At 43.2% G+C, this 23,366-nt stretch overlaps 39 non-coding genes across 39 annotated transcripts; all 39 read right to left on the reverse strand.

Annotated features, from left to right (window-relative positions):
- Positions 1–180: 180 nt before the first annotated feature.
- trnai-uau (transfer RNA isoleucine (anticodon UAU)) lies at positions 181–274 on the reverse strand. The gene is made up of 2 exons: positions 237–274; positions 181–216 (listed from the first exon to the last, which is right to left on the reverse strand). It is a non-coding gene; the product is annotated as a tRNA-Ile (tRNA).
- A 597-nt stretch (positions 275–871) lies between these two features.
- trnai-uau (transfer RNA isoleucine (anticodon UAU)) lies at positions 872–965 on the reverse strand. The gene is made up of 2 exons: positions 928–965; positions 872–907 (listed from the first exon to the last, which is right to left on the reverse strand). It is a non-coding gene; the product is annotated as a tRNA-Ile (tRNA).
- Positions 966–1,324: 359 nt separating this feature from the next.
- On the reverse strand, positions 1,325–1,418 carry trnai-uau (transfer RNA isoleucine (anticodon UAU)). The gene is made up of 2 exons: positions 1,381–1,418; positions 1,325–1,360 (listed from the first exon to the last, which is right to left on the reverse strand). It is a non-coding gene; the product is annotated as a tRNA-Ile (tRNA).
- Positions 1,419–2,017: 599 nt separating this feature from the next.
- On the reverse strand, positions 2,018–2,111 carry trnai-uau (transfer RNA isoleucine (anticodon UAU)). The gene is made up of 2 exons: positions 2,074–2,111; positions 2,018–2,053 (listed from the first exon to the last, which is right to left on the reverse strand). It is a non-coding gene; the product is annotated as a tRNA-Ile (tRNA).
- A 139-nt stretch (positions 2,112–2,250) lies between these two features.
- trnai-uau (transfer RNA isoleucine (anticodon UAU)) lies at positions 2,251–2,344 on the reverse strand. The gene is made up of 2 exons: positions 2,307–2,344; positions 2,251–2,286 (listed from the first exon to the last, which is right to left on the reverse strand). It is a non-coding gene; the product is annotated as a tRNA-Ile (tRNA).
- Positions 2,345–2,933: 589 nt separating this feature from the next.
- Positions 2,934–3,027, reverse strand: trnai-uau (transfer RNA isoleucine (anticodon UAU)). The gene is made up of 2 exons: positions 2,990–3,027; positions 2,934–2,969 (listed from the first exon to the last, which is right to left on the reverse strand). It is a non-coding gene; the product is annotated as a tRNA-Ile (tRNA).
- Positions 3,028–3,624: 597 nt separating this feature from the next.
- trnai-uau (transfer RNA isoleucine (anticodon UAU)) lies at positions 3,625–3,718 on the reverse strand. Its single transcript has 2 exons — positions 3,681–3,718; positions 3,625–3,660 (listed from the first exon to the last, which is right to left on the reverse strand). It is a non-coding gene; the product is annotated as a tRNA-Ile (tRNA).
- Positions 3,719–4,077: 359 nt separating this feature from the next.
- On the reverse strand, positions 4,078–4,171 carry trnai-uau (transfer RNA isoleucine (anticodon UAU)). The gene is made up of 2 exons: positions 4,134–4,171; positions 4,078–4,113 (listed from the first exon to the last, which is right to left on the reverse strand). It is a non-coding gene; the product is annotated as a tRNA-Ile (tRNA).
- A 599-nt stretch (positions 4,172–4,770) lies between these two features.
- trnai-uau (transfer RNA isoleucine (anticodon UAU)) lies at positions 4,771–4,864 on the reverse strand. Its single transcript has 2 exons — positions 4,827–4,864; positions 4,771–4,806 (listed from the first exon to the last, which is right to left on the reverse strand). It is a non-coding gene; the product is annotated as a tRNA-Ile (tRNA).
- Positions 4,865–5,003: 139 nt separating this feature from the next.
- Positions 5,004–5,097, reverse strand: trnai-uau (transfer RNA isoleucine (anticodon UAU)). Its single transcript has 2 exons — positions 5,060–5,097; positions 5,004–5,039 (listed from the first exon to the last, which is right to left on the reverse strand). It is a non-coding gene; the product is annotated as a tRNA-Ile (tRNA).
- Positions 5,098–5,686: 589 nt separating this feature from the next.
- On the reverse strand, positions 5,687–5,780 carry trnai-uau (transfer RNA isoleucine (anticodon UAU)). The gene is made up of 2 exons: positions 5,743–5,780; positions 5,687–5,722 (listed from the first exon to the last, which is right to left on the reverse strand). It is a non-coding gene; the product is annotated as a tRNA-Ile (tRNA).
- Positions 5,781–5,918: 138 nt separating this feature from the next.
- On the reverse strand, positions 5,919–6,012 carry trnai-uau (transfer RNA isoleucine (anticodon UAU)). Its single transcript has 2 exons — positions 5,975–6,012; positions 5,919–5,954 (listed from the first exon to the last, which is right to left on the reverse strand). It is a non-coding gene; the product is annotated as a tRNA-Ile (tRNA).
- Positions 6,013–6,151: 139 nt separating this feature from the next.
- trnai-uau (transfer RNA isoleucine (anticodon UAU)) lies at positions 6,152–6,245 on the reverse strand. Its single transcript has 2 exons — positions 6,208–6,245; positions 6,152–6,187 (listed from the first exon to the last, which is right to left on the reverse strand). It is a non-coding gene; the product is annotated as a tRNA-Ile (tRNA).
- Positions 6,246–6,615: 370 nt separating this feature from the next.
- Positions 6,616–6,709, reverse strand: trnai-uau (transfer RNA isoleucine (anticodon UAU)). The gene is made up of 2 exons: positions 6,672–6,709; positions 6,616–6,651 (listed from the first exon to the last, which is right to left on the reverse strand). It is a non-coding gene; the product is annotated as a tRNA-Ile (tRNA).
- A 139-nt stretch (positions 6,710–6,848) lies between these two features.
- trnai-uau (transfer RNA isoleucine (anticodon UAU)) lies at positions 6,849–6,942 on the reverse strand. The gene is made up of 2 exons: positions 6,905–6,942; positions 6,849–6,884 (listed from the first exon to the last, which is right to left on the reverse strand). It is a non-coding gene; the product is annotated as a tRNA-Ile (tRNA).
- Positions 6,943–7,309: 367 nt separating this feature from the next.
- Positions 7,310–7,403, reverse strand: trnai-uau (transfer RNA isoleucine (anticodon UAU)). The gene is made up of 2 exons: positions 7,366–7,403; positions 7,310–7,345 (listed from the first exon to the last, which is right to left on the reverse strand). It is a non-coding gene; the product is annotated as a tRNA-Ile (tRNA).
- A 139-nt stretch (positions 7,404–7,542) lies between these two features.
- Positions 7,543–7,636, reverse strand: trnai-uau (transfer RNA isoleucine (anticodon UAU)). Its single transcript has 2 exons — positions 7,599–7,636; positions 7,543–7,578 (listed from the first exon to the last, which is right to left on the reverse strand). It is a non-coding gene; the product is annotated as a tRNA-Ile (tRNA).
- A 573-nt stretch (positions 7,637–8,209) lies between these two features.
- On the reverse strand, positions 8,210–8,303 carry trnai-uau (transfer RNA isoleucine (anticodon UAU)). Its single transcript has 2 exons — positions 8,266–8,303; positions 8,210–8,245 (listed from the first exon to the last, which is right to left on the reverse strand). It is a non-coding gene; the product is annotated as a tRNA-Ile (tRNA).
- A 138-nt stretch (positions 8,304–8,441) lies between these two features.
- On the reverse strand, positions 8,442–8,535 carry trnai-uau (transfer RNA isoleucine (anticodon UAU)). The gene is made up of 2 exons: positions 8,498–8,535; positions 8,442–8,477 (listed from the first exon to the last, which is right to left on the reverse strand). It is a non-coding gene; the product is annotated as a tRNA-Ile (tRNA).
- A 136-nt stretch (positions 8,536–8,671) lies between these two features.
- On the reverse strand, positions 8,672–8,765 carry trnai-uau (transfer RNA isoleucine (anticodon UAU)). The gene is made up of 2 exons: positions 8,728–8,765; positions 8,672–8,707 (listed from the first exon to the last, which is right to left on the reverse strand). It is a non-coding gene; the product is annotated as a tRNA-Ile (tRNA).
- Positions 8,766–8,901: 136 nt separating this feature from the next.
- On the reverse strand, positions 8,902–8,995 carry trnai-uau (transfer RNA isoleucine (anticodon UAU)). The gene is made up of 2 exons: positions 8,958–8,995; positions 8,902–8,937 (listed from the first exon to the last, which is right to left on the reverse strand). It is a non-coding gene; the product is annotated as a tRNA-Ile (tRNA).
- Positions 8,996–9,133: 138 nt separating this feature from the next.
- trnai-uau (transfer RNA isoleucine (anticodon UAU)) lies at positions 9,134–9,227 on the reverse strand. Its single transcript has 2 exons — positions 9,190–9,227; positions 9,134–9,169 (listed from the first exon to the last, which is right to left on the reverse strand). It is a non-coding gene; the product is annotated as a tRNA-Ile (tRNA).
- Positions 9,228–9,800: 573 nt separating this feature from the next.
- Positions 9,801–9,894, reverse strand: trnai-uau (transfer RNA isoleucine (anticodon UAU)). The gene is made up of 2 exons: positions 9,857–9,894; positions 9,801–9,836 (listed from the first exon to the last, which is right to left on the reverse strand). It is a non-coding gene; the product is annotated as a tRNA-Ile (tRNA).
- Positions 9,895–10,032: 138 nt separating this feature from the next.
- Positions 10,033–10,126, reverse strand: trnai-uau (transfer RNA isoleucine (anticodon UAU)). The gene is made up of 2 exons: positions 10,089–10,126; positions 10,033–10,068 (listed from the first exon to the last, which is right to left on the reverse strand). It is a non-coding gene; the product is annotated as a tRNA-Ile (tRNA).
- Positions 10,127–10,920: 794 nt separating this feature from the next.
- trnai-uau (transfer RNA isoleucine (anticodon UAU)) lies at positions 10,921–11,014 on the reverse strand. Its single transcript has 2 exons — positions 10,977–11,014; positions 10,921–10,956 (listed from the first exon to the last, which is right to left on the reverse strand). It is a non-coding gene; the product is annotated as a tRNA-Ile (tRNA).
- A 138-nt stretch (positions 11,015–11,152) lies between these two features.
- On the reverse strand, positions 11,153–11,246 carry trnai-uau (transfer RNA isoleucine (anticodon UAU)). Its single transcript has 2 exons — positions 11,209–11,246; positions 11,153–11,188 (listed from the first exon to the last, which is right to left on the reverse strand). It is a non-coding gene; the product is annotated as a tRNA-Ile (tRNA).
- Positions 11,247–11,382: 136 nt separating this feature from the next.
- Positions 11,383–11,476, reverse strand: trnai-uau (transfer RNA isoleucine (anticodon UAU)). The gene is made up of 2 exons: positions 11,439–11,476; positions 11,383–11,418 (listed from the first exon to the last, which is right to left on the reverse strand). It is a non-coding gene; the product is annotated as a tRNA-Ile (tRNA).
- A 362-nt stretch (positions 11,477–11,838) lies between these two features.
- On the reverse strand, positions 11,839–11,922 carry trnai-uau (transfer RNA isoleucine (anticodon UAU)). The gene is given in 2 exon segments: positions 11,839–11,874; positions 11,885–11,922. It is a non-coding gene; the product is annotated as a tRNA-Ile (tRNA).
- A 359-nt stretch (positions 11,923–12,281) lies between these two features.
- Positions 12,282–12,375, reverse strand: trnai-uau (transfer RNA isoleucine (anticodon UAU)). The gene is made up of 2 exons: positions 12,338–12,375; positions 12,282–12,317 (listed from the first exon to the last, which is right to left on the reverse strand). It is a non-coding gene; the product is annotated as a tRNA-Ile (tRNA).
- A 138-nt stretch (positions 12,376–12,513) lies between these two features.
- Positions 12,514–12,607, reverse strand: trnai-uau (transfer RNA isoleucine (anticodon UAU)). Its single transcript has 2 exons — positions 12,570–12,607; positions 12,514–12,549 (listed from the first exon to the last, which is right to left on the reverse strand). It is a non-coding gene; the product is annotated as a tRNA-Ile (tRNA).
- Positions 12,608–13,180: 573 nt separating this feature from the next.
- Positions 13,181–13,274, reverse strand: trnai-uau (transfer RNA isoleucine (anticodon UAU)). Its single transcript has 2 exons — positions 13,237–13,274; positions 13,181–13,216 (listed from the first exon to the last, which is right to left on the reverse strand). It is a non-coding gene; the product is annotated as a tRNA-Ile (tRNA).
- A 603-nt stretch (positions 13,275–13,877) lies between these two features.
- Positions 13,878–13,961, reverse strand: trnai-uau (transfer RNA isoleucine (anticodon UAU)). The gene is given in 2 exon segments: positions 13,878–13,913; positions 13,924–13,961. It is a non-coding gene; the product is annotated as a tRNA-Ile (tRNA).
- Positions 13,962–14,322: 361 nt separating this feature from the next.
- trnai-uau (transfer RNA isoleucine (anticodon UAU)) lies at positions 14,323–14,416 on the reverse strand. Its single transcript has 2 exons — positions 14,379–14,416; positions 14,323–14,358 (listed from the first exon to the last, which is right to left on the reverse strand). It is a non-coding gene; the product is annotated as a tRNA-Ile (tRNA).
- Positions 14,417–14,989: 573 nt separating this feature from the next.
- On the reverse strand, positions 14,990–15,083 carry trnai-uau (transfer RNA isoleucine (anticodon UAU)). Its single transcript has 2 exons — positions 15,046–15,083; positions 14,990–15,025 (listed from the first exon to the last, which is right to left on the reverse strand). It is a non-coding gene; the product is annotated as a tRNA-Ile (tRNA).
- A 603-nt stretch (positions 15,084–15,686) lies between these two features.
- Positions 15,687–15,770, reverse strand: trnai-uau (transfer RNA isoleucine (anticodon UAU)). The gene is given in 2 exon segments: positions 15,687–15,722; positions 15,733–15,770. It is a non-coding gene; the product is annotated as a tRNA-Ile (tRNA).
- A 359-nt stretch (positions 15,771–16,129) lies between these two features.
- trnai-uau (transfer RNA isoleucine (anticodon UAU)) lies at positions 16,130–16,223 on the reverse strand. The gene is made up of 2 exons: positions 16,186–16,223; positions 16,130–16,165 (listed from the first exon to the last, which is right to left on the reverse strand). It is a non-coding gene; the product is annotated as a tRNA-Ile (tRNA).
- Positions 16,224–16,796: 573 nt separating this feature from the next.
- trnai-uau (transfer RNA isoleucine (anticodon UAU)) lies at positions 16,797–16,890 on the reverse strand. Its single transcript has 2 exons — positions 16,853–16,890; positions 16,797–16,832 (listed from the first exon to the last, which is right to left on the reverse strand). It is a non-coding gene; the product is annotated as a tRNA-Ile (tRNA).
- Positions 16,891–17,493: 603 nt separating this feature from the next.
- On the reverse strand, positions 17,494–17,577 carry trnai-uau (transfer RNA isoleucine (anticodon UAU)). Its single transcript is given in 2 exon segments — positions 17,494–17,529; positions 17,540–17,577. It is a non-coding gene; the product is annotated as a tRNA-Ile (tRNA).
- Positions 17,578–17,936: 359 nt separating this feature from the next.
- trnai-uau (transfer RNA isoleucine (anticodon UAU)) lies at positions 17,937–18,030 on the reverse strand. Its single transcript has 2 exons — positions 17,993–18,030; positions 17,937–17,972 (listed from the first exon to the last, which is right to left on the reverse strand). It is a non-coding gene; the product is annotated as a tRNA-Ile (tRNA).
- Between the last annotated feature and the right edge of the window lie 5,336 nt (positions 18,031–23,366).

Genomic DNA, 23,366 nt, shown 5'->3' on the forward strand with positions numbered 1-23,366 from the left:
GCCTTATAAGTACCGCGCGCTGACCGATTGCACCACTGGAGCTCTGGGGAAGCATATACATGATAGTATTGCTAGTTGTATGACTAGTTAAGGACTTTTGCACATTGGTGGTCTCTGTAGATAAATGCTTACTAGGTAACTCGGCAGAGACAGAGGGATTTCTTTAATTTCTTAAAATCATGCTCCAGGTGAGGCTTGAACTCACAACCTCGGCATTGCTCTGCTGTGTACTGCCTTATAAGTACCGCGCGCTGACCGATTGCGCCACTGGAGCTCTGGGAAAGTGTACAAAGTAGAGTATTACTAGTTGTATGACTAGTTTAGGACTTTTGCAACTCTCTGATCTCTGTAGATAAATGCTTACTAGGTAACTCGGCAGAGACAGAGGGATTTCTTTAATTTCTTAAAATCATGCTGCAGGTGAGGCTCGAACTCACAACCTCGGCATTGCTCCGCTGTGTACTGCCTTATAAGTACCGCGCACTGACCGATTGCGCCACTGGAGCTCTGGGAAAGAGTACAGAGTAGAGTATTGCTTGTTGTATGACTAGTTTGAACTTCTGCAAATAGCTGGTGTCTGTAGATAAATGCTTACTAGGTAACTCGGTAGAGACTGAGGATTTTTTAATTTCTTAAAATCATGCTGCCGATGAGGCCTGAACTCACAACCTCGGCATTGCTCTGCTGTGTACTGCCTTATAAGTACAGCGCGCTGACCGATTGCGCCACTGGAGCTCTGGGAAAGAGTACAGAGTAGAGTATTGCTAGTTGTATGAGTAGTTTAGAACTTCTGCAAATAGCTGGTGTCTGTAGATAAATGCTTACTAGGTAACTCGGTAGAGACTTAGGATTTTTAAATTTCTTAAAATCATGCTCCAGGTGAGGCTCGAACTCACAACATCGGCATTGCTCTGCTGTGTACTGCCTTATAAGTACCGCGCGCTGACCGATTGCGCCACTGGAGCTCTGGGAAAGTGTACAAAGTAGAGTATTACTAGTTGTATGACTTTTGCAAATCTCTGATCTCTGTAGATAAGTGCTTACTAGGTAACTCGGCAGAGACAGAGGGATTTCTTTAATTTCTTAAAATCATGCTGCCGATGAGGCTTGAACTCACAACCTCGGCTTTGTTCTGCTGTGTACTGCCTTATAAGTACCGCGCGCTGACCGATTGCACCACTGGAGCTCTGGGGAAGCATATACATGATAGTATTGCTAGTTGTATGACTAGTTAAGGACTTTTGCACATTGGTGGTCTCTGTAGATAAATGCTTACTAGGTAACTCGGCAGAGACAGAGGGATTTCTTTAATTTCTTAAAATCATGCTCCAGGTGAGGCTTGAACTCACAACCTCGGCATTGCTCTGCTGTGTACTGCCTTATAAGTACCGCGCGCTGACCGATTGCGCCACTGGAGCTCTGGGAAAGTGTACAAAGTAGAGTATTACTAGTTGTATGACTAGTTTAGGACTTTTGCAAATCTCTGATCTCTGTAGATAAATGCTTACTAGGTAACTCGGCAGAGACAGAGGGATTTCTTTAATTTCTTAAAATCATGCTGCAGGTGAGGCTCGAACTCACAACCTCGGCATTGCTCCGCTGTGTACTGCCTTATAAGTACCGCGCACTGACCGATTGCGCCACTGGAGCTCTGGGAAAGAGTACAGAGTAGAGTATTGCTAGTTGTATGACTAGTTTGAACTTCTGCAAATAGCTGGTGTCTGTAGATAAATGCTTACTAGGTAACTCGGTAGAGACTGAGGATTTTTTAATTTCTTAAAATCATGCTGCCGATGAGGCTTGAACTCACAACCTCGGCTTTGTTCTGCTGTGTACTGCCTTATAAGTACCGCGCGCTGACCGATTGCGCCACTGGAGCTCTGGGGAAGCATATACATGATAGTATTGCTAGTTGTATGACTAGTTAAGGACTTTTGCACTATGGTGGTCTCTGTAGATAAATGCTTACTAGGTAACTCGGCAGAGACAGAGGGATTTCTTTAATTTCTTAAAATCATGCTGCAGGTGAGGCTCGAACTCACAACCTCGGCATTGCTCTGCTGTGTACTGCCTTATAAGTACCGCGCGCTGACCGATTGCGCCACTGGAGCTCTGGGAAAGAGTACAGAGTAGAGTATTACTAGTTCTATGACTAGTTGTATGACTTTTGTAAATCTCTGATCTCTGTAGATAAGTGCTTACTTGGTAACTCGGCAGAGACAGAGGGATTTCTTTAATTTCTTAAAATCATGCCCCAGGTGAGGCTCGAACTCACAACCTCGGCATTGCTCTGCTGTGTACTGCCTTATAAGTACCGCGTGCTGACCGATTGCGCCACTGGAGCTCTGGGAAAGAGTACAGAGTAGAGTATTGCTAGTTGTATGACTAGTTTAGAACTTCTGCAAATAGCTGGTGTCTGTAGATAAATGCTTACTAGGTAACTCGGTAGAGACTTAGGATTTTTAAATTTCTTAAAATCATGCTCCAGGTGAGGCTCGAACTCACAACATCGGCATTGCTCTGCTGTGTACTGCCTTATAAGTAACGCGCGCTGACCGATTGCGCCACTGGAGCTCTGGGAAAGTGTACAAAGTAGAGTATTACTAGTTGTATGACTTTTGCAAATCTCTGATCTCTGTAGATAAGTGCTTACTAGGTAACTCGGCAGAGACAGATGGATTTCTTTAATTTCTTAAAATCATGCTGCCGATGAGGCTTGAACTCACAACCTCGGCTTTGTTCTGCTGTGTACTGCCTTATAAGTACCGCGCGCTGACCGATTGCACCACTGGAGCTCTGGGGAAGCATATACATGATAGTATTGCTAGTTGTATGACTAGTTAAGGACTTTTGCACATTGGTGGTCTCTGTAGATAAATGCTTACTAGGTAACTCGGCAGAGACAGAGGGATTTCTTTAATTTCTTAAAATCATGCTCCAGGTGAGGCTTGAACTCACAACCTCGGCATTGCTCTGCTGTGTACTGCCTTATAAGTACCGCGCGCTGACCGATTGCGCCACTGGAGCTCTGGGAAAGTGTACAAAGTAGAGTATTACTAGTTGTATGACTAGTTTAGGACTTTTGCAACTCTCTGATCTCTGTAGATAAATGCTTACTAGGTAACTCGGCAGAGACAGAGGGATTTCTTTAATTTCTTAAAATCATGCTGCAGGTGAGGCTCGAACTCACAACCTCGGCATTGCTCCGCTGTGTACTGCCTTATAAGTACCGCGCACTGACCGATTGCGCCACTGGAGCTCTGGGAAAGAGTACAGAGTAGAGTATTGCTTGTTGTATGACTAGTTTGAACTTCTGCAAATAGCTGGTGTCTGTAGATAAATGCTTACTAGGTAACTCGGTAGAGACTGAGGATTTTTTAATTTCTTAAAATCATGCTGCCGATGAGGCCTGAACTCACAACCTCGGCATTGCTCTGCTGTGTACTGCCTTATAAGTACAGCGCGCTGACCGATTGCGCCACTGGAGCTCTGGGAAAGAGTACAGAGTAGAGTATTGCTAGTTGTATGAGTAGTTTAGAACTTCTGCAAATAGCTGGTGTCTGTAGATAAATGCTTACTAGGTAACTCGGTAGAGACTTAGGATTTTTAAATTTCTTAAAATCATGCTCCAGGTGAGGCTCGAACTCACAACATCGGCATTGCTCTGCTGTGTACTGCCTTATAAGTACCGCGCGCTGACCGATTGCGCCACTGGAGCTCTGGGAAAGTGTACAAAGTAGAGTATTACTAGTTGTATGACTTTTGCAAATCTCTGATCTCTGTAGATAAGTGCTTACTAGGTAACTCGGCAGAGACAGAGGGATTTCTTTAATTTCTTAAAATCATGCTGCCGATGAGGCTTGAACTCACAACCTCGGCTTTGTTCTGCTGTGTACTGCCTTATAAGTACCGCGCGCTGACCGATTGCACCACTGGAGCTCTGGGGAAGCATATACATGATAGTATTGCTAGTTGTATGACTAGTTAAGGACTTTTGCACATTGGTGGTCTCTGTAGATAAATGCTTACTAGGTAACTCGGCAGAGACAGAGGGATTTCTTTAATTTCTTAAAATCATGCTCCAGGTGAGGCTTGAACTCACAACCTCGGCATTGCTCTGCTGTGTACTGCCTTATAAGTACCGCGCGCTGACCGATTGCGCCACTGGAGCTCTGGGAAAGTGTACAAAGTAGAGTATTACTAGTTGTATGACTAGTTTAGGACTTTTGCAAATCTCTGATCTCTGTAGATAAATGCTTACTAGGTAACTCGGCAGAGACAGAGGGATTTCTTTAATTTCTTAAAATCATGCTGCAGGTGAGGCTCGAACTCACAACCTCGGCATTGCTCCGCTGTGTACTGCCTTATAAGTACCGCGCACTGACCGATTGCGCCACTGGAGCTCTGGGAAAGAGTACAGAGTAGAGTATTGCTAGTTGTATGACTAGTTTGAACTTCTGCAAATAGCTGGTGTCTGTAGATAAATGCTTACTAGGTAACTCGGTAGAGACTGAGGATTTTTTAATTTCTTAAAATCATGCTGCCGATGAGGCTTGAACTCACAACCTCGGCTTTGTTCTGCTGTGTACTGCCTTATAAGTACCGCGCGCTGACCGATTGCGCCACTGGAGCTCTGGGGAAGCATATACATGATAGTATTGCTAGTTGTATGACTAGTTAAGGACTTTTGCACTATGGTGGTCTCTGTAGATAAATGCTTACTAGGTAACTCGGCAGAGACAGAGGGATTTCTTTAATTTCTTAAAATCATGCTGCAGGTGAGGCTCGAACTCACAACCTCGGCATTGCTCTGCTGTGTACTGCCTTATAAGTACCGCGCGCTGACCGATTGCGCCACTGGAGCTCTGGGAAAGAGTACAGAGTAGAGTATTACTAGTTCTATGACTAGTTGTATGACTTTTGTAAATCTCTGATCTCTGTAGATAAGTGCTTACTTGGTAACTCGGCAGAGACAGAGGGATTTCTTTAATTTCTTAAAATCATGCCCCAGGTGAGGCTCGAACTCACAACCTCGGCATTGCTCTGCTGTGTACTGCCTTATAAGTACCGCGTGCTGACCGATTGCGCCACTGGAGCTCTGGGAAAGAGTACAGAGTAGAGTATTGCTAGTTGTATGACTAGTTTAGAACTTCTGCAAATAGCTGGTGTCTGTAGATAAATGCTTACTAGGTAACTCGGTAGAGACTTAGGATTTTTAAATTTCTTAAAATCATGCTCCAGGTGAGGCTCGAACTCACAACATCGGCATTGCTCTGCTGTGTACTGCCTTATAAGTAACGCGCGCTGACCGATTGCGCCACTGGAGCTCTGGGAAAGTGTACAAAGTAGAGTATTACTAGTTGTATGACTTTTGCAAATCTCTGATCTCTGTAGATAAGTGCTTACTAGGTAACTCGGCAGAGACAGATGGATTTCTTTAATTTCTTAAAATCATGCTGCCGATGAGGCTTGAACTCACAACCTCGGCTTTGTTCTGCTGTGTACTGCCTTATAAGTACCGCGCGCTGACCGATTGCACCACTGGAGCTCTGGGGAAGCATATACATGATAGTATTGCTAGTTGTATGACTAGTTAAGGACTTTTGCACATTGGTGGTCTCTGTAGATAAATGCTTACTAGGTAACTCGGCAGAGACAGAGGGATTTCTTTAATTTCTTAAAATCATGCTCCAGGTGAGGCTTGAACTCACAACCTCGGCATTGCTCTGCTGTGTACTGCCTTATAAGTACCGCGCGCTGACCGATTGCGCCACTGGAGCTCTGGGAAAGTGTACAAAGTAGAGTATTACTAGTTGTATGACTAGTTTAGGACTTTTGCAACTCTCTGATCTCTGTAGATAAATGCTTACTAGGTAACTCGGCAGAGACAGAGGGATTTCTTTAATTTCTTAAAATCATGCTGCAGGTGAGGCTCGAACTCACAACCTCGGCATTGCTCTGCTGTGTACTGCCTTATAAGTACCGCGCGCTGACCGATTGCGCCACTGGAGCTCTGAGAAAGAGTACAGAGTAGAGTATTACTAGTTCTATGACTAGTTGTATGACTTTTGCAAATCTCTGATCTCTGTAGATAAGTGCTTACTAGGTAACTCGGCAGAGACAGAGGGATTTCTTTAATTTCTTAAAATCATGCTCCAGGTGAGGCTCGAACTCACAACCTCGGCATTGCTCTGCTGTGTACTGCCTTATAAGTACCGCGCGCTGACCGATTGCGCCACTGGAGCTCTGGGAAAGAGAACAGAGTAGAGTATTGCTAGTTGTATGACTAGTTTAGAACTTCTGCAAATAGCTGGTGTCTGTAGATAAATGCTTACTAGGTAACTCGGCAGAGACAGAGGGATTTCTTTAATTTCTTAAAATCATGCTGCCGATGAGGCTTGAACTCACAACCTCGGCTTTGTTCTGCTGTGTACTGCCTTATAAGTACCGCGCGCTGACCGATTGCGCTACTGGAGCTCTGGGGAAGCATATACATGATAGTATTGCTAGTTGTATGACTAGTTAAGGACTTTTGCACATTGGTGGTCTCTGTAGATAAATGCTTACTAGGTAACTCGGCAGAGACAGAGGGATTTCTTTAATTTCTTAAAATCATGCTGCAGGTGAGGCTCGAACTCACAACCTCGGCATTGCTCTGCTGTGTACTGCCTTATAAGTACCGCGCGCTGACCGATTGCGCCACTGGAGCTCTGGGAAAGAGTACAGAGTAGAGTATTAATAGTTCTATGACTAGTTGTATGACTTTTGCAAATCTCTGATCTCTGTAGATAAGTGCTTACTAGGTAACTCGGCAGAGACAGAGGGATTTCTTTAATTTCTTAAAATCATGCTCCAGGTGAGGCTCGAACTCACAACCTCGGCATTGCTCTGCTGTGTACTGCCTTATAAGTACCGCGCGCTGACCGATTGCGCCACTGGAGCTCTGGGAAAGAATACAGAGTAGAGTATTGCTAGTTGTATGACCAGTTTAGAACTTCTGCAAATAGCTGGTGTCTGTAGATAAATGCTTACTAGGTAACTCGGTAGAGACTGAGGATTTTTTAATTTCTTAAAATCATGCTGCCGATGAGGCTTGAACTCACAAACTCGGCTTTGTTCTGCTGTGTACTGCCTTATAAGTACCGCGCGCTGACCGATTGCGCCACTGGAGCTCTGGGAAGCATATATATGATAGTATTGCTAGTTGTATGACTAGTTAAGGACTTTTGCACATTGGTGGTCTCTGTAGATAAATGCTTACTAGGTAACTCGGCAGAGACAGAGGGATTTCTTTAATTTCTTAAAATCATGCTGCAGGTGAGGCTCGAACTCACAACCTCGGCATTGCTCTGCTGTGTACTGCCTTATAAGTACCGCGCGCTGACCAATTGCGCCACTGGAGCTCTGGGAAAGAGTATAGAGTAGAGTATTACTAGTTCTATGACTAGTTGTATGACTTTTGCAAATCTGTGATCTCTGTAGATAAGTGCTTACTAGGTAACTCGGCAGAGACAGAGGGATTTCTTTAATTTATTAAAATCATGCTCCAGGTGAGGCTCGAACTCACAACCTCGGCATTGCTCTGCTGTGTACTGCCTTATAAGTACCGCGCGCTGACCGATTGCGCCACTGGAGCTTTGGGAAAGAGTACAGAGTAGAGTATTGCTAGTTGTATGACTAGTTTAGAACTTCTGCAAATAGCTGGTGTCTGTAGATAAATGCTTACTAGGTAACTCGGTAGAGACTTAGGATTTTTAAATTTCTTAAAATCATGCTCCAGGTGAGGCTCGAACTCACAACCTCGGCATTGCTCTGCTGTGTACTGCCTTATAAGTACCGCGCGCTGACCGATTGCGAAAGTGTACAAAGTAGAGTATTACTAGTTGTATGACTTTTGCAAATCTCTGATCTCTGTAGATAAGTGCTTACTAGGTAACTCGGCAGAGACAGAGGGATTTCTTTAATTTCTTAAAATCATGCTGCAGGTGAGGCTTGAACTCACAACCTCAGCTTTGTTCTGCTGTGTACTGCCTTATAAGTACCGCGCGCTGACCGATTGCGCCACTGGAGCTCTGGGGAAGCATATACATGATAGTATTGCTAGTTGTATGACTAGTTAAGGACTTTTGCACATTGGTGGTCTCTGTAGATAAATGCTTACTAGGTAACTCGGCAGAGACAGAGGGATTTCTTTAATTTCTTAAAATCATGCTCCAGGTGAGGCTTGAACTCACAACCTCGGCATTGCTCTGCTGTGTACTGCCTTATAAGTACCGCGCGCTGACCGATTGCGCCACTGGAACTCTGGGAAAGTGTACAAAGTAGAGTATTACTAGTTCTATGACTAGTTTAGGACTTTTGCAACTCTCTGATCTCTGTAGATAAATGCTTACAAGGTAACTCGGCAGAGACAGAGGGATTTCTTTAATTTCTTAAAATCATGCTCCAGGTGAGGCTCGAACTCACAACCTCGGCATTGCTCTGCTGTGTACTGCCTTATAAGTACCGCGCGCTGACCGATTGCGCCACTGGAGCTCTGGGAAAGAGTACAGAGTAGAGTATTGCTAGTTGTATGACTAGTTTAGAACTTCTGCAAATAGCTGGTGTCTGTAGATAAATGCTTACTAGGTAACTCGGTAGAGACTTAGGATTTTTAAATTTCTTAAAATCATGCTCCAGGTGAGGCTCGAACTCACAACCTCGGCATTGCTCTGCTGTGTACTGCCTTATAAGTACCGCGCGCTGACCGATTGCGCCACTGGAGCTCTGGAAAAGAGTACAGAGTAGAGTATTGCTAGTTGTATGAGTAGTTTAGAACTTCTGCAAATAGCTGGTGTCTGTAGATAAATGCTTACTAGGTAACTCGGTAGAGACTTAGGATTTTTAAATTTCTTAAAATCATGCTCCAGGTGAGGCTCGAACTCACAACCTCGGCATTGCTCTGCTGTGTACTGCCTTATAAGTACCGCGCGCCGACCTATTGCGCCACTGGAGCTCTGGGAAAGAGTACAGAGTAGAGTATTACTAGTTGTATGACCAGTTTAGGACTTTTGCAAGTCTCTGATCTCTGTAGATAAATGCTTACTAGGTAACTCGGCAGAGACAGAGGGATTTCTTTAATTTATTAAAATCATGCTCCAGGTGAGGCTCGAACTCACAACCTCGGCATTGCTCTGCTGTGTACTGCCTTATAAGTACCGCGCGCTGACCGATTGCGCCACTGGAGCTCTGGGAAAGAGTACAGAGTAGAGTATTGCTAGTTGTATGACTAGTTTAGAACTTCTGCAAATAGCTGGTGTCTGTAGATAAATGCTTACTAGGTAACTCGGTAGAGACTTAGGATTTTTAAATTTCTTAAAATCATGCTCCAGGTGAGGCTCGAACTCACAACCTCGGCATTGCTCTGCTGTGTACTGCCTTATAAGTACCGCGCGCTGACCGATTGCGAAAGTGTACAAAGTAGAGTATTACTAGTTGTATGACTTTTGCAAATCTCTGATCTCTGTAGATAAGTGCTTACTAGGTAACTTGGCAGAGACAGAGGGATTTCTTTAATTTCTTAAAATCATGCTGCAGGTGAGGCTTGAACTCACAACCTCGGCTTTGTGCTGCTGTGTACTGCCTTATAAGTACCGCGCGCTGACCGATTGCGCCACTGGAGCTCTGGGGAAGCATATACATGATAGTATTGCTAGTTGTATGACTAGTTAAGGACTTTTGCACATTGGTGGTCTCTGTAGATAAATGCTTACTAGGTAACTCGGCAGAGACAGAGGGATTTCTTTAATTTCTTAAAATCATGCTCCAGGTGAGGCTTGAACTCACAACCTCGGCATTGCTCTGCTGTGTACTGCCTTATAAGTACCGCGCGCTGACCGATTGCGCCACTGGAACTCTGGGAAAGTGTACAAAGTAGAGTATTACTAGTTCTATGACTAGTTTAGGACTTTTGCAACTCTCTGATCTCTGTAGATAAATGCTTACTAGGTAACTCGGCAGAGACAGAGGGATTTCTTTAATTTCTTAAAATCATGCTCCAGGTGAGGCTCGAACTCACAACCTCGGCATTGCTCTGCTGTGTACTGCCTTATAAGTACTGCGCGCTGACCGATTGCGCCACTGGAGCTCTGGGAAAGAGTACAGAGTAGAGTATTGCTAGTTGTATGACTAGTTTAGAACTTCTGCAAATAGCTGGTGTCTGTAGATAAATGCTTACTAGGTAACTCGGTAGAGACTTAGGATTTTTAAATTTCTTAAAATCATGCTCCAGGTGAGGCTCGAACTCACAACCTCGGCATTGCTCTGCTGTGTACTGCCTTATAAGTACCGCGCGCTGACCGATTGCGAAAGTGTACAAAGTAGAGTATTACTAGTTGTATGACTTTTGCAAATCTCTGATCTCTGTAGATAAGTGCTTACTAGGTAACTCGGCAGAGACAGAGGGATTTCTTTAATTTCTTAAAATCATGCTGCAGGTGAGGCTTGAACTCACAACCTCGGCTTTGTTCTGCTGCGTACTGCCTTATAAGTACCACGCGCTGACCGATTGCGCCACTGGAGCTCTGGGAAAGTGTACAAAGTAGAGTATTACTAGTTGTATGACTTTTGCAAATCTCTGATCTCTGTAGATAAGTGCTTACTAGGTAACTCGGCAGAGACAGAGGGATTTCTTTAATTTCTTAAAATCATGCTCCAGGTGAGGCTTGAACACACAACCTCGGCATTGCTCTGCTGTGTACTGCCTTATAAGTACCGCGCGCTGACCGATTGCGCCACTGGAACTCTGGGAAAGTGTACAAAGTAGAGTATTACTAGTTGTATGACTAGTTTAGGACTTTTGCAACTCTCTGATCTTTGTAGATAAATGCTTACTAGGTAACTCGGCAGAGACAGAGGGATTTCTTTAATTTCTTAAAACCATGCTGCAGGTGAGGCTCGAACTCACAACCTCGGCATTGCTCTGCTGTGTACTGCCTTATAAGTACCGCGCGCTGACCGATTGCGCCACTGGAGCTCTGGGAAAGTGTACAAAGTAGAGTATTACTAGTTGTATGACCAGTTTAGGACTTTTGCAAGTCTCTGATCTCTGTAGATAAATGCTTACTAGGTAACTCGGCAGAGACAGAGGGATTTCTTTAATTTATTAAAATCATGCTCCAGGTGAGGCTCAAACTCACAACCTCGGCATTGCTCTGCTGTGTACTGCCTTATAAGTACCGCGCGCTGACCGATTGCGCCACTGGAGCTCTGGGAAAGAGTACAGAGTAGAGTATTGCTAGTTGTATGACTAGTTTAGAACTTCTGCAAATAGCTGGTGTCTGTAGATAAATGCTTACTAGGTAACTCGGTAGAGACTTAGGATTTTTAAATTTCTTAAAATCATGCTCCAGGTGAGGCTCGAACTCAAAACCTCGGCATTGCTCTGCTGTGTACTGCCTTATAAGTACCGCGCGCTGACCGATTGCGCCACTGGAGCTCAGGGAAAGTGTACAAAGTAGAGTATTACTAGTTGTATGACTTTTGCAAATCTCTGATCTCTGTAGATAAGTGCTTACTAGGTAACTCGGCAGAGACTGAGGATTTTTTAATTTCTTAAAATCATGCTCCAGGTGATGCTCGAACTCACAACCTCGGCATTGCTCTGCTGTGTACTGCCTTATAAGTACGGCGCGCTGACCGATTGCGCCACTGGAGCTCTGGGAAAGTGTACAAAGTAGAGTACTGCTAGTTGTATGACTAGTTTAGGACTTTTGCAAATCTCTGATCTCTGTAATGTAGATTAATGCTTACTAGCTAAATCGACAGAAATAGAGAGGATTCTTCAATTTCTTAAAATTATGCTCCAGGTGAGGCTCGAACTCACAACCTCAGCATTGTTCTGCCTTATAAGTACCATGCGCTGACCGATTGCACCACTGGAGCTCTGGGAAAGTGTACAGAGTAGAGTATTACTAGTTGTATGACTAGTTTAGGACATTTGCAAATCTCTGATCTCTGTAGTTATGTGCTTACTTGGTAACTCGGCAGAGACAGAGGGATTTCTTTAAATCATGCTCCAGGTAAGGCTCGAACTAACCACCTCGGCATTGCTCTGCCGTGTACTGCCTTATAAGTACAGCGCGCTGACTGATTGCGCCACTGAAGCTCTGGGGAAGTGTACAAAGTAGAGTATTACTAGTTGTATGACTAGTTTAGGACTTTTGCAAATCTCTGATCTCTGTAGATAAATGCTTACTAGGTAACTCAGCAGAGACTGAGGATTTTTTAATTTCTTAAAATCATGCTCCAGGTGAGGCTCGAACTCACAACCTCGGCATTGCTCTGCTGTGTACTGCCTTATAAGTACCGCGCGCTGACCGATTGCGCCACTGGAGCTCTGGGAAAGTGTACAAAGTAGAGTATTACTAGTTGTATGACTAGTTTAGGACTTTTGCAAGTCTCTGATCTCTGTAGATAAATGCTTACTAGGTAACTCGGCAGAGACAGAGGGATTTCTTTAATTTATTAAAATCATGCTCCAGGTGAGGCTCAAACTCACAACCTCGGCATTGCTCTGCTGTGTACTGCCTTATAAGTACTGCGCGCTGACCGATTGCGCCACTGGAGCTCTGGGAAAGAGTACAGAGTAGAGTATTGCTAGTTGTATGACTAGTTTAGAACTTCTGCAAATAGCTGGTGTCTGTAGATAAATGCTTACTAGGTAACTCGGTAGAGACTGAGGATTTTTAAATTTCTTAAAATCATGCTCCAGGTGAGGCTCGAACTCACAACCTCGGCATTGCTCTGCTGTGTACTGCCTTATAAGTACCGCACGCTGACCGATTGCGAAAGTGTACAAAGTAGAGTATTACTAGTTGTATGACTTTTGCAAATCTCTGATCTCTGTAGATAAGTGCTTACTAGGTAACTTGGCAGAGACAGAGGGATTTCTTTAATTTCTTAAAATCATGCTGCAGGTGAGGCTTGAACTCACAACCTCGGCTTTGTTCTGCTGTGTACTGCCTTATAAGTACCGCGCGCTGACCGATTGCGCCACTGGAGCTCTGGGGAAGCATATACATGATAGTATTGCTAGTTGTATGACTAGTTAAGGACTTTTGCACATTGGTGGTCTCTTTAGATAAATGCTTACTAGGTAACTCGGCAGAGACAGAGGGATTTCTTTAATTTCTTAAAATCATGCTCCAGGTGAGGCTCGAACTCACAACCTCGGCATTGCTCTGCTGTGTACTGCCTTATAAGTACCGCGCACTGACCGATTGCGCCACTGGAGCTCTGGGAAAGTGTACAAAGTAGAGTATTACTAGTTGTATGACTAGTTTAGGACTTTTGCAACTCTCTGATCTCTGTGGATAAATGCTTACTAGGTAACTCAGCAGAGACTGAGGATTTTTTAATTTCTTAAAATCATGCCCCATGTGAGGCTCGAACTCAAAACCTCGGCATTGCTCTGCTGTGTACTGCCTCATAAGTACCGCGCGCTGACCGATTGCGCCACTGGAGCTCAGGGAAAGTGTACAAAGTAGAGTATTACTAGTTGTATGACTAGTTTAGGACTTTTGCAAATCTCTGATCTCTGTAGATAAGTGCTTACTAGGTAACTCGGCAGAGACTGAGGATTTTTTAATTTCTTAAAATCATGCTCCAGGTGATGCTCGAACTCACAACCTCGGCATTGCTCTGCTGTGTACTGCCTTATAAGTACGGCGCGCTGACCGATTGCGCCACTGGAGCTCTGGGAAAGTGTACAAAGTAGAGTACTGCTAGTTGTATGACTAGTTTAGGACTTTTGCAAATCTCTGATCTCTGTAATGTAGATTAATGCTTACTAGCTAAATCGACAGAAATAGAGAGGATTCTTCAATTTCTTAAAATCATGCTCCAGGTGAGGCTCGAACTCACAACCTCAGCATTGTTTTGCCTTATAAGTACCATGCGCTGACCGATTGCACCACTGGAGCTCTGGGAAAGTGTACAGAGTAGAGTATTACTAGTTGTATGACTAGTTTAGGACTTTTGCAAATCTCTGATCTCTGTAGTTAAGTGCTTACTTGGTAACTCGGCAGAGACAGAGGGATTTCTTTAAATCATGCTCCAGGTAAGGCTCGAACTAAACACCTCGGCATTGCTCTGCCTTGTACTGCCTTATAAGTACAGCGCGCTGACTGATTGCGCCACTGAAGCTCTGGGGAAGTGTACAAAGTAGAGTATTACTAGTTGTATGACTAGTTTAGGACTTTTGCAAGTCTCTGATCTCTGTAGATAAATGCTTACTAGGTAACTCGGCAGAGACAGAGGGATTTCTTTAATTTATTAAAATCATGCTCCAGGTGAGGCTCAAACTCACAACCTCGGCATTGCTCTGCTGTGTACTGCCTTATAAGTACTGCGCGCTGACCGATTGCGCCACTGGAGCTCTGGGAAAGAGTACAGAGTAGAGTATTGCTAGTTGTATGACTAGTTTAGAACTTCTGCAAATAGCTGGTGTCTGTAGATAAATGCTTACTAGGTAACTCGGTAGAGACTGAGGATTTTTAAATTTCTTAAAATCATGCTCCAGGTGAGGCTCGAACTCACAACCTCGGCATTGCTCTGCTGTGTACTGCCTTATAAGTACCGCACGCTGACCGATTGCGAAAGTGTACAAAGTAGAGTATTACTAGTTGTATGACTTTTGCAAATCTCTGATCTCTGTAGATAAGTGCTTACTAGGTAACTTGGCAGAGACAGAGGGATTTCTTTAATTTCTTAAAATCATGCTGCAGGTGAGGCTTGAACTCACAACCTCGGCTTTGTTCTGCTGTGTACTGCCTTATAAGTACCGCGCGCTGACCGATTGCGCCACTGGAGCTCTGGGGAAGCATATACATGATAGTATTGCTAGTTGTATGACTAGTTAAGGACTTTTGCACATTGGTGGTCTCTTTAGATAAATGCTTACTAGGTAACTCGGCAGAGACAGAGGGATTTCTTTAATTTCTTAAAATCATGCTCCAGGTGAGGCTCGAACTCACAACCTCGGCATTGCTCTGCTGTGTACTGCCTTATAAGTACCGCGCACTGACCGATTGCGCCACTGGAGCTCTGGGAAAGTGTACAAAGTAGAGTATTACTAGTTGTATGACTAGTTTAGGACTTTTGCAACTCTCTGATCTCTGTGGATAAATGCTTACTAGGTAACTCAGCAGAGACTGAGGATTTTTTAATTTCTTAAAATCATGCCCCATGTGAGGCTCGAACTCAAAACCTCGGCATTGCTCTGCTGTGTACTGCCTCATAAGTACCGCGCGCTGACCGATTGCGCCACTGGAGCTCAGGGAAAGTGTACAAAGTAGAGTATTACTAGTTGTATGACTAGTTTAGGACTTTTGCAAATCTCTGATCTCTGTAGATAAGTGCTTACTAGGTAACTCGGCAGAGACTGAGGATTTTTTAATTTCTTAAAATCATGCTCCAGGTGATGCTCGAACTCACAACCTCGGCATTGCTCTGCTGTGTACTGCCTTATAAGTACGGCGCGCTGACCGATTGCGCCACTGGAGCTCTGGGAAAGTGTACAAAGTAGAGTACTGCTAGTTGTATGACTAGTTTAGGACTTTTGCAAATCTCTGATCTCTGTAATGTAGATTAATGCTTACTAGCTAAATCGACAGAAATAGAGAGGATTCTTCAATTTCTTAAAATCATGCTCCAGGTGAGGCTCGAACTCACAACCTCAGCATTGTTTTGCCTTATAAGTACCATGCGCTGACCGATTGCACCACTGGAGCTCTGGGAAAGTGTACAGAGTAGAGTATTACTAGTTGTATGACTAGTTTAGGACTTTTGCAAATCTCTGATCTCTGTAGTTAAGTGCTTACTTGGTAACTCGGCAGAGACAGAGGGATTTCTTTAAATCATGCTCCAGGTAAGGCTCGAACTAAACACCTCGGCATTGCTCTGCCTTGTACTGCCTTATAAGTACAGCGCGCTGACTGATTGCGCCACTGAAGCTCTGGGGAAGTGTACAAAGTAGAGTATTACTAGTTGTATGACTAGTTTAGGACTTTTGCAAATCTCTGATCTCTGTAGATAAATGCTTACTAGGTAACTCAGCAGAGACTGAGGATTTTTTAATTTCTTAAAATCATGCTCCAGGTGAGGCTCGAACTCACAACCTCGGCATTGCTCTGCTGTGTACTGCCTTATAAGTACCGCGCGCTGACCGATTGCGCCACTGGAGCTTTGGGAAAGAGTACAGAGTAGAGTATTGCTAGTTGTATGACTAGTTTAGAACTTCTGCAAATAGCTGGTGTCTGTAGATAAATGCTTACTAGGTAACTCGGTAGAGACTTAGGATTTTTAAATTTCTTAAAATCATGCTCCAGGTGAGGCTCGAACTCACAACCTCGGCATTGCTCTGCTGTGTACTGCCTTATAAGTACCGCGCGCTGACCGATTGCGAAAGTGTACAAAGTAGAGTATTACTAGTTGTATGACTTTTGCAAATCTCTGATCTCTGTAGATAAGTGCTTACTAGGTAACTTGGCAGAGACAGAGGGATTTCTTTAATTTCTTAAAATCATGCTGCAGGTGAGGCTTGAACTCACAACCTCGGCTTTGTTCTGCTGTGTACTGCCTTATAAGTACCGCGCGCTGACCGATTGCGCCACTGGAGCTCTGGGGAAGCATATACATGATAGTATTGCTAGTTGTATGACTAGTTAAGGACTTTTGCACATTGGTGGTCTCTTTAGATAAATGCTTACTAGGTAACTCGGCAGAGACAGAGGGATTTCTTTAATTTCTTAAAATCATGCTCCAGGTGAGGCTCGAACTCACAACCTCGGCATTGCTCTGCTGTGTACTGCCTTATAAGTACCGCGCACTGACCGATTGCGCCACTGGAGCTCTGGGAAAGTGTACAAAGTAGAGTATTACTAGTTGTATGACTAGTTTAGGACTTTTGCAACTCTCTGATCTCTGTGGATAAATGCTTACTAGGTAACTCAGCAGAGACTGAGGATTTTTTAATTTCTTAAAATCATGCCCCATGTGAGGCTCGAACTCAAAACCTCGGCATTGCTCTGCTGTGTACTGCCTCATAAGTACCGCGCGCTGACCGATTGCGCCACTGGAGCTCAGGGAAAGTGTACAAAGTAGAGTATTACTAGTTGTATGACTAGTTTAGGACTTTTGCAAATCTCTGATCTCTGTAGATAAGTGCTTACTAGGTAACTCGGCAGAGACTGAGGATTTTTTAATTTCTTAAAATCATGCTCCAGGTGATGCTCGAACTCACAACCTCGGCATTGCTCTGCTGTGTACTGCCTTATAAGTACGGCGCGCTGACCGATTGCGCCACTGGAGCTCTGGGAAAGTGTACAAAGTAGAGTACTGCTAGTTGTATGACTAGTTTAGGACTTTTGCAAATCTCTGATCTCTGTAATGTAGATTAATGCTTACTAGCTAAATCGACAGAAATAGAGAGGATTCTTCAATTTCTTAAAATCATGCTCCAGGTGAGGCTCGAACTCACAACCTCAGCATTGTTTTGCCTTATAAGTACCATGCGCTGACCGATTGCACCACTGGAGCTCTGGGAAAGTGTACAGAGTAGAGTATTACTAGTTGTATGACTAGTTTAGGACTTTTGCAAATCTCTGATCTCTGTAGTTAAGTGCTTACTTGGTAACTCGGCAGAGACAGAGGGATTTCTTTAAATCATGCTCCAGGTAAGGCTCGAACTAAACACCTCGGCATTGCTCTGCCGTGTACTGCCTTATAAGTACAGCGCGCTGACTGATTGCGCCACTGAAGCTCTGGGGAAGTGTACAAAGTAGAGTATTACTAGTTGTATGACTAGTTTAGGACTTTTGCAAATCTCTGATCTCTGTAGATAAATGCTTACTAGGTAACTCAGCAGAGACTGAGGATTTTTTAATTTCTTAAAATCATGCTCCAGGTGAGGCTCGAACTCACAACCTCGGCATTGCTCTGCTGTGTACTGCCTTATAAGTACCGCGCGCTGACCGATTGCGCCACTGGAGCTCTGGGAAAATGAACAAAGTAGAGTATTGCTAGTTGTATGACTAGTTTAGGACTTTTGCTCATTGCTGGTCTCTGTAGTGTTGATTAACAGTTAATTCAACAGAGATAGAGAGGATTCTTCAATTTCTTAAAATCTTGCTCCAGGTGAGGCTCAAACCATTCCCGGCGCCAGCCGAGCGCTGATGATACCAGAGGGGGCGATCACACAAAATGCATTTAATTCCCCAAGCTAGAAAATACATATTGCGTTGGTACGTCCCTTAAGCTTTAACGTGTTATAAACAAACATCTCTGTAATACAACCACAAAAACTACAGCTATAGTGAGCAACGTACATGATCTGAACACTTTTACTATATACAACAACAAAAAAGCATACCTAATGTTACTTAACAGCACAGCACTGCTCATTTGAAGTTCAGACCCAGACGTAGTCCGTAGTGCAAATAATTTTAACGTAATGGTGGGGGACAGTGTTTGCAAATGGTTTCTAGCGCAAAAACGGTCCAAACGCAACATTTTATCAAAATTTTGGTTCAATTTGATCATTTAACGTAGTTATTTAAACTGCCACAAGTAATGCACCATAAGCTAGCAATTAAACACCAGCAGATAGAGAACCACAATAGCAAAATGACAATAACTCGTTTACACATTTAGCTATGCTTTAGGATAGACTAATTCAAATACCTATTCGTTAATTATAAATTCAATGTCTGTTTTTTATCTATTAATATTAATAATAATACACGTATTTTACTTCTGATACACAGGTGTGTGTGAGAGAGAGAGATCGTATGCTTACATTTAACGTTAAATGCAGAACAATAATAGGTTGTACTTTAACTTGCAAGGATGCTGAAGAACATAAACATCTGAACTTTTCGAAACAATGTACAGTCTGGCTGAAGTTCATGGTGCCAGAATTGACATGACAGCCGAACATTTGGTTCTGTGCACCTGAAATGCTCCGATAATTGATGTGTGATAATCCGGAGTCCGGTTTGCAGAATTTGCAGCGCTACTTTACATATATCCATTGCTACAGGGCAGGCCCGGGTCACTCTCCCACTCCTTTCTGTAACTTTTGATATACTTTCGCACTTCGACATCTTGATTTACCGCTGAGACTGAGAACGCGGGCTCATTGTCGACGTGCGTCAAGCTTTCAACACAATAGGCTTGTTCAACTCCATGCGGCGCTGCAAGAACCAACAGCAGGATGACGTCCAAGTACCGCGAGAACGATTCGAGAAATCATGCAAAGTGTAATTTCGTCTCGCTCTCGCGGCGCTTTGACGTCATCGCCTCACAGTTCTAGTGGCGCCGCTTGAAGTGTAACAAGCCATGGAGTGGACGTGTGTTTATTAATGTCACGGTAGAATACATGCACACTTGATTTTTTTGTTTTGTTAAATAATTAGACCGTAAAATTCACTTTAGGAAGACAATACACAAGGCAAATGTGATTTTAAATAAAATATTATCATTAAAATCCCATTCAACATTAATGGTGATCTGAGGGGGCGGGAGAGTGCCGATGAGGGGGCGACGCCCCCTTACGCCCCCTCGTGGCGCCGGCCCTGGCTCAAACTCACAACTTCAGCATTGCTTTGCTGTGTACTGTCTTATAAGTACCACGTGCTGACCGATTGCGCCACTGGAGCTCTGGGAAAACATGCAAATGATAGTATTGCCACAGCCAGATAAAAACATATTATAACATCACAAAACAAAAATTCAGAATTTTGCTTGTGTTCCCTTGTGTGGCCTTAGATGTGAACTTTACAAGAGCAACACTTCCCTGCTCTATACACCTTTATGGGAGATAATACAGAGATTTAATCAAAGTCTAAACAAAAGCTGGGTAAAATCAATAAATCCCATGCCTGTTTGCTTTTATTCGTAGGAGCGAATCAGTCCCTTAGTACTTAAATTAGACTAATTGAAGTGTGCGATTTATTATAAGCCTTTAAGAAAGCTGTCAATTAAATTGTGATGCACAAGGCTGCAATTGATCTGCATGGCAAGAGACTAACATAATAAGCCGATAGAAACATGGATCAAGGAAAATGGATCAGCTCCCAGCCGGGAATATCTTTGATGCTGATCTGCAAATGTTTACTCTCAAACAGAACCTGGATGGTAAGAAATTAATAACTTCTTTACCAAATCAAATGAAACACTGAAAGCTGATCTATATGCACAGGATGTAAGAGATCCAAATTGAGTGACTGAAGGCAACGTTGCAACCCAGTAAACAACATGGAAACCACCCCGTTCATTTAATGGGACAAAATACTCATGCAACATGATGATGTTGACTGGTTGGAAGTTAATGCACAATATATCACACATATAAATATATGCAATACAGTACTGCATTACTGTAGTAATACTGTAGATTTAGCATTCTGCAGAGAAAATGCAAAGGAAAAGATAATCTGTCTCTCAGTAAAAAAAATATAGGGTCATAAAGAAAAAATGGTGTAAACCTGCCTTGAAACTTTATTCTGCACAGTCACGAAGGAAGCAGAGCCCTTTGGGACTAGCAGGGTCTTCTGTTGTGGCTTCAGTAATAACTTTGACAGTAATAGCCAGAACAACAATAGTTTTTAACCTGGCAGGATTGTGAAACATGTAGTGATTGGGGGTCTGTGATGAAGGTCCCAGGTAGGAATTAAAAGATCTTTGCAGGGATTGTCTCTGTCTACGAGGCAGGAGATTTGAGTCTGAATGAAATGATTGTATCAGATAGAAATCGATGGCAATCCATGGTTCCCTTAATCCAACTGCAGTGCCCAGATCAGTCCCTAAAGCAAGCTATCTCTCAGCCATCATTACGCTGTGTGGATCGATTCTGCTCTCTGCAAGGCCTGAGTCGACCCTTCTCCTGTCTGAGATGGGGAGGTGAAAGCCTTACATACCTTAAAGGACTATGGGTCCTAGTTGTTTGTTAGAGGTAATTACTGTAATAGAAACAAGAGGAGAGAGGAAAAATAGAAAATCAAAGGGAAGTAAAACAAATCAAATCAAAAGAGGGTCTAATGGGAACACAATGTACATAAATAGCAATTGTAGGAGTATATGTCAATGATAGTTTGTGAAGTAAATACACAATAAGGTAATGTCCGAAACTTATTTTAATGTACCACTTACAAGCATTAGGCAGTGTTGTAGTCACGTCCAGCTTATTGGAGTCTGAACTAAGACTCAAATAAACTGGACTCAAATACAACACTGGCGTTAGGATAAATTTATCCATAGCACTATCTATACTAAGGGCCAATCCCATTTCTCTGTCTTACCCCTTCCCCTTCCCCTACCACTTCGTCTTACCCCTAGCCCTTGTCCCTCAAAACCAAGTGTTAAGCGTTAGGGGTGAAAACATACCCCTATGAAATGAGACACCGCTTGGTTACGGTTACGTCATCATACATCGTCGTTTGCTGGCTGCAACGTCACCAGACGCGACAAATGTTGATCACAAACTTCCAAGATGCTGAGTGCAAGTGTAAGCGAAAGTGAATCAGCCGCCGAGTTTCTTCTGGCGTCCCTGTGTGATACAGGACGGTATACGTAAAGCACGTACCGATGTCTCCAAAGCAAGTAGTGTTATGCACTGATATCAAACGAAATTCGCTGCTAACGTGAATGGAATTTAGTTAAAACTGTAGACAAGCATGCAGTCCATTCATGGCTAGTTAGAGAAATACAGGAATGTTGTGCAAATCAGCAAATACCGGAATGTTGTGCAAATCAGCAACGTAACGTTAGCGTAGCAAACTAGCGAAATTTTAAAACATTTAAATTAAGAACATAATTCAAATATATATGAACAGGACTGTGTAGAGCACAAAACAAGACGTTAGTAATTTTTTAATTAATTATTAAGCCGAAAATACTTACATTTATGGGACTCGGAAGCCATTTTTGCCGGTTGCGCAGTGTATTCTGGGTACCCCTTGGTTTCAAGTAAGCTCGCGGAAATTCTTGGTTTTAAGGGGTATCTACCACTTGCCCTTAGCCCTACCCCTTGATCAAAACGAGAATTGGGATAGCCCTTACTCTCACGTGAACGTGCAAAACTAAGGGGTAGGGGTAAGGGAAGGGGTAAGACAGAGAAATGGGATTGGCCCTAATTCACAAACTGTCAAGATCCAGAACACTGTCACAAAAATTATCCAAGCTAGTTTATGTTAGATAGTGCTGGTCTAGCTGCAGCAATTGAATCAGGCTATTCACTAGCAAAACTTTGTGTATGATCAAACGAGGATGACGTGCTGGTTAATCCAGTTAAAAGGCCTGGAATCTAAAGTTAAATCTAAGATTCTTATTTTATCATGATATTTTACATTTATGTCCAGTGAGAAAAAATTCCTGCAGATAAAAGGACTATTTAATGATTGACAGCTTAGACGAACACACTTTGATTCAGTCTAAAAGAACAAAGCAATACATTTTGAAAGAAACAATGTTCGTGAAATAAATCTCCAAGCGAGTCCGCCAGTAATTCTAATTGTAATCATCGGCGATCTCAGCCATCGTTAGTCTCTTCCCCAGCGCGCACATCAACTTAGCTTTTAAAGCCCCATTCTAATTTCCCACCTCCATCAAAGTGTGCTCCACTCCCAAAGCTTGCTCTGCCTCCGAGGGCTTTGTCTGGATCTATGTAAAACAAGTAATTAATTCCCAACATCAATATTCTACTCATGAGTGGTGATCAGACCCGGTGTGCGTTAAGCCACTGAGTCTCTGTTGTGGAGCGTTTTCTCTATGGGTCTTCCATAACTAACCTCAGCTCTCCTGTTTATTTCAACCCCCGGTTCCAGAGCCTGCCAGCATCGAGGAACTTTCTCACAGCAATTAAGTGAGTGCTGCTGCGCTCGTTAATTACTTTGGCATAGTGCTGTTGTCACATATCTAGAAATGCCCCTGGTCATTAAAAACTGCACTAAAGGATATTTTGAGATGAATTATTCAAAGTGATGGCTCGCCTTCCATTATTCATGTGCTGAGAGGACGATTTGCATCGCCACGCTGTAAATGTTATTAATCTTGCCAATTACAAAACTTGTTGCAACTTACTTGCGAATGCCAACCCCGGTGTGTGCTTCACGGACTGGCTTTAATGTTTAAATGTTTGGACACCAATGAAAATTAAGCACTAATCGTAGAGACAAATGGAACACCTAGGAATACTTTATATTACGGCACAAACATAATCACATATGCTAGGACATAAACGTGCACCTCTACACTCTTAAAAATAAAAATGCTAAAAAGGGTTTTTTACAGAGGAATAGAAGAACCATTTATGCTTCACCAAAAGATCT

The sequence above is a fragment of the Misgurnus anguillicaudatus genome, unplaced genomic scaffold (assembly GCF_027580225.2).
Source record: "Misgurnus anguillicaudatus unplaced genomic scaffold, ASM2758022v2 HiC_scaffold_28, whole genome shotgun sequence".
Classification (NCBI taxonomy): Eukaryota; Metazoa; Chordata; class Actinopteri; order Cypriniformes; family Cobitidae; genus Misgurnus; species Misgurnus anguillicaudatus.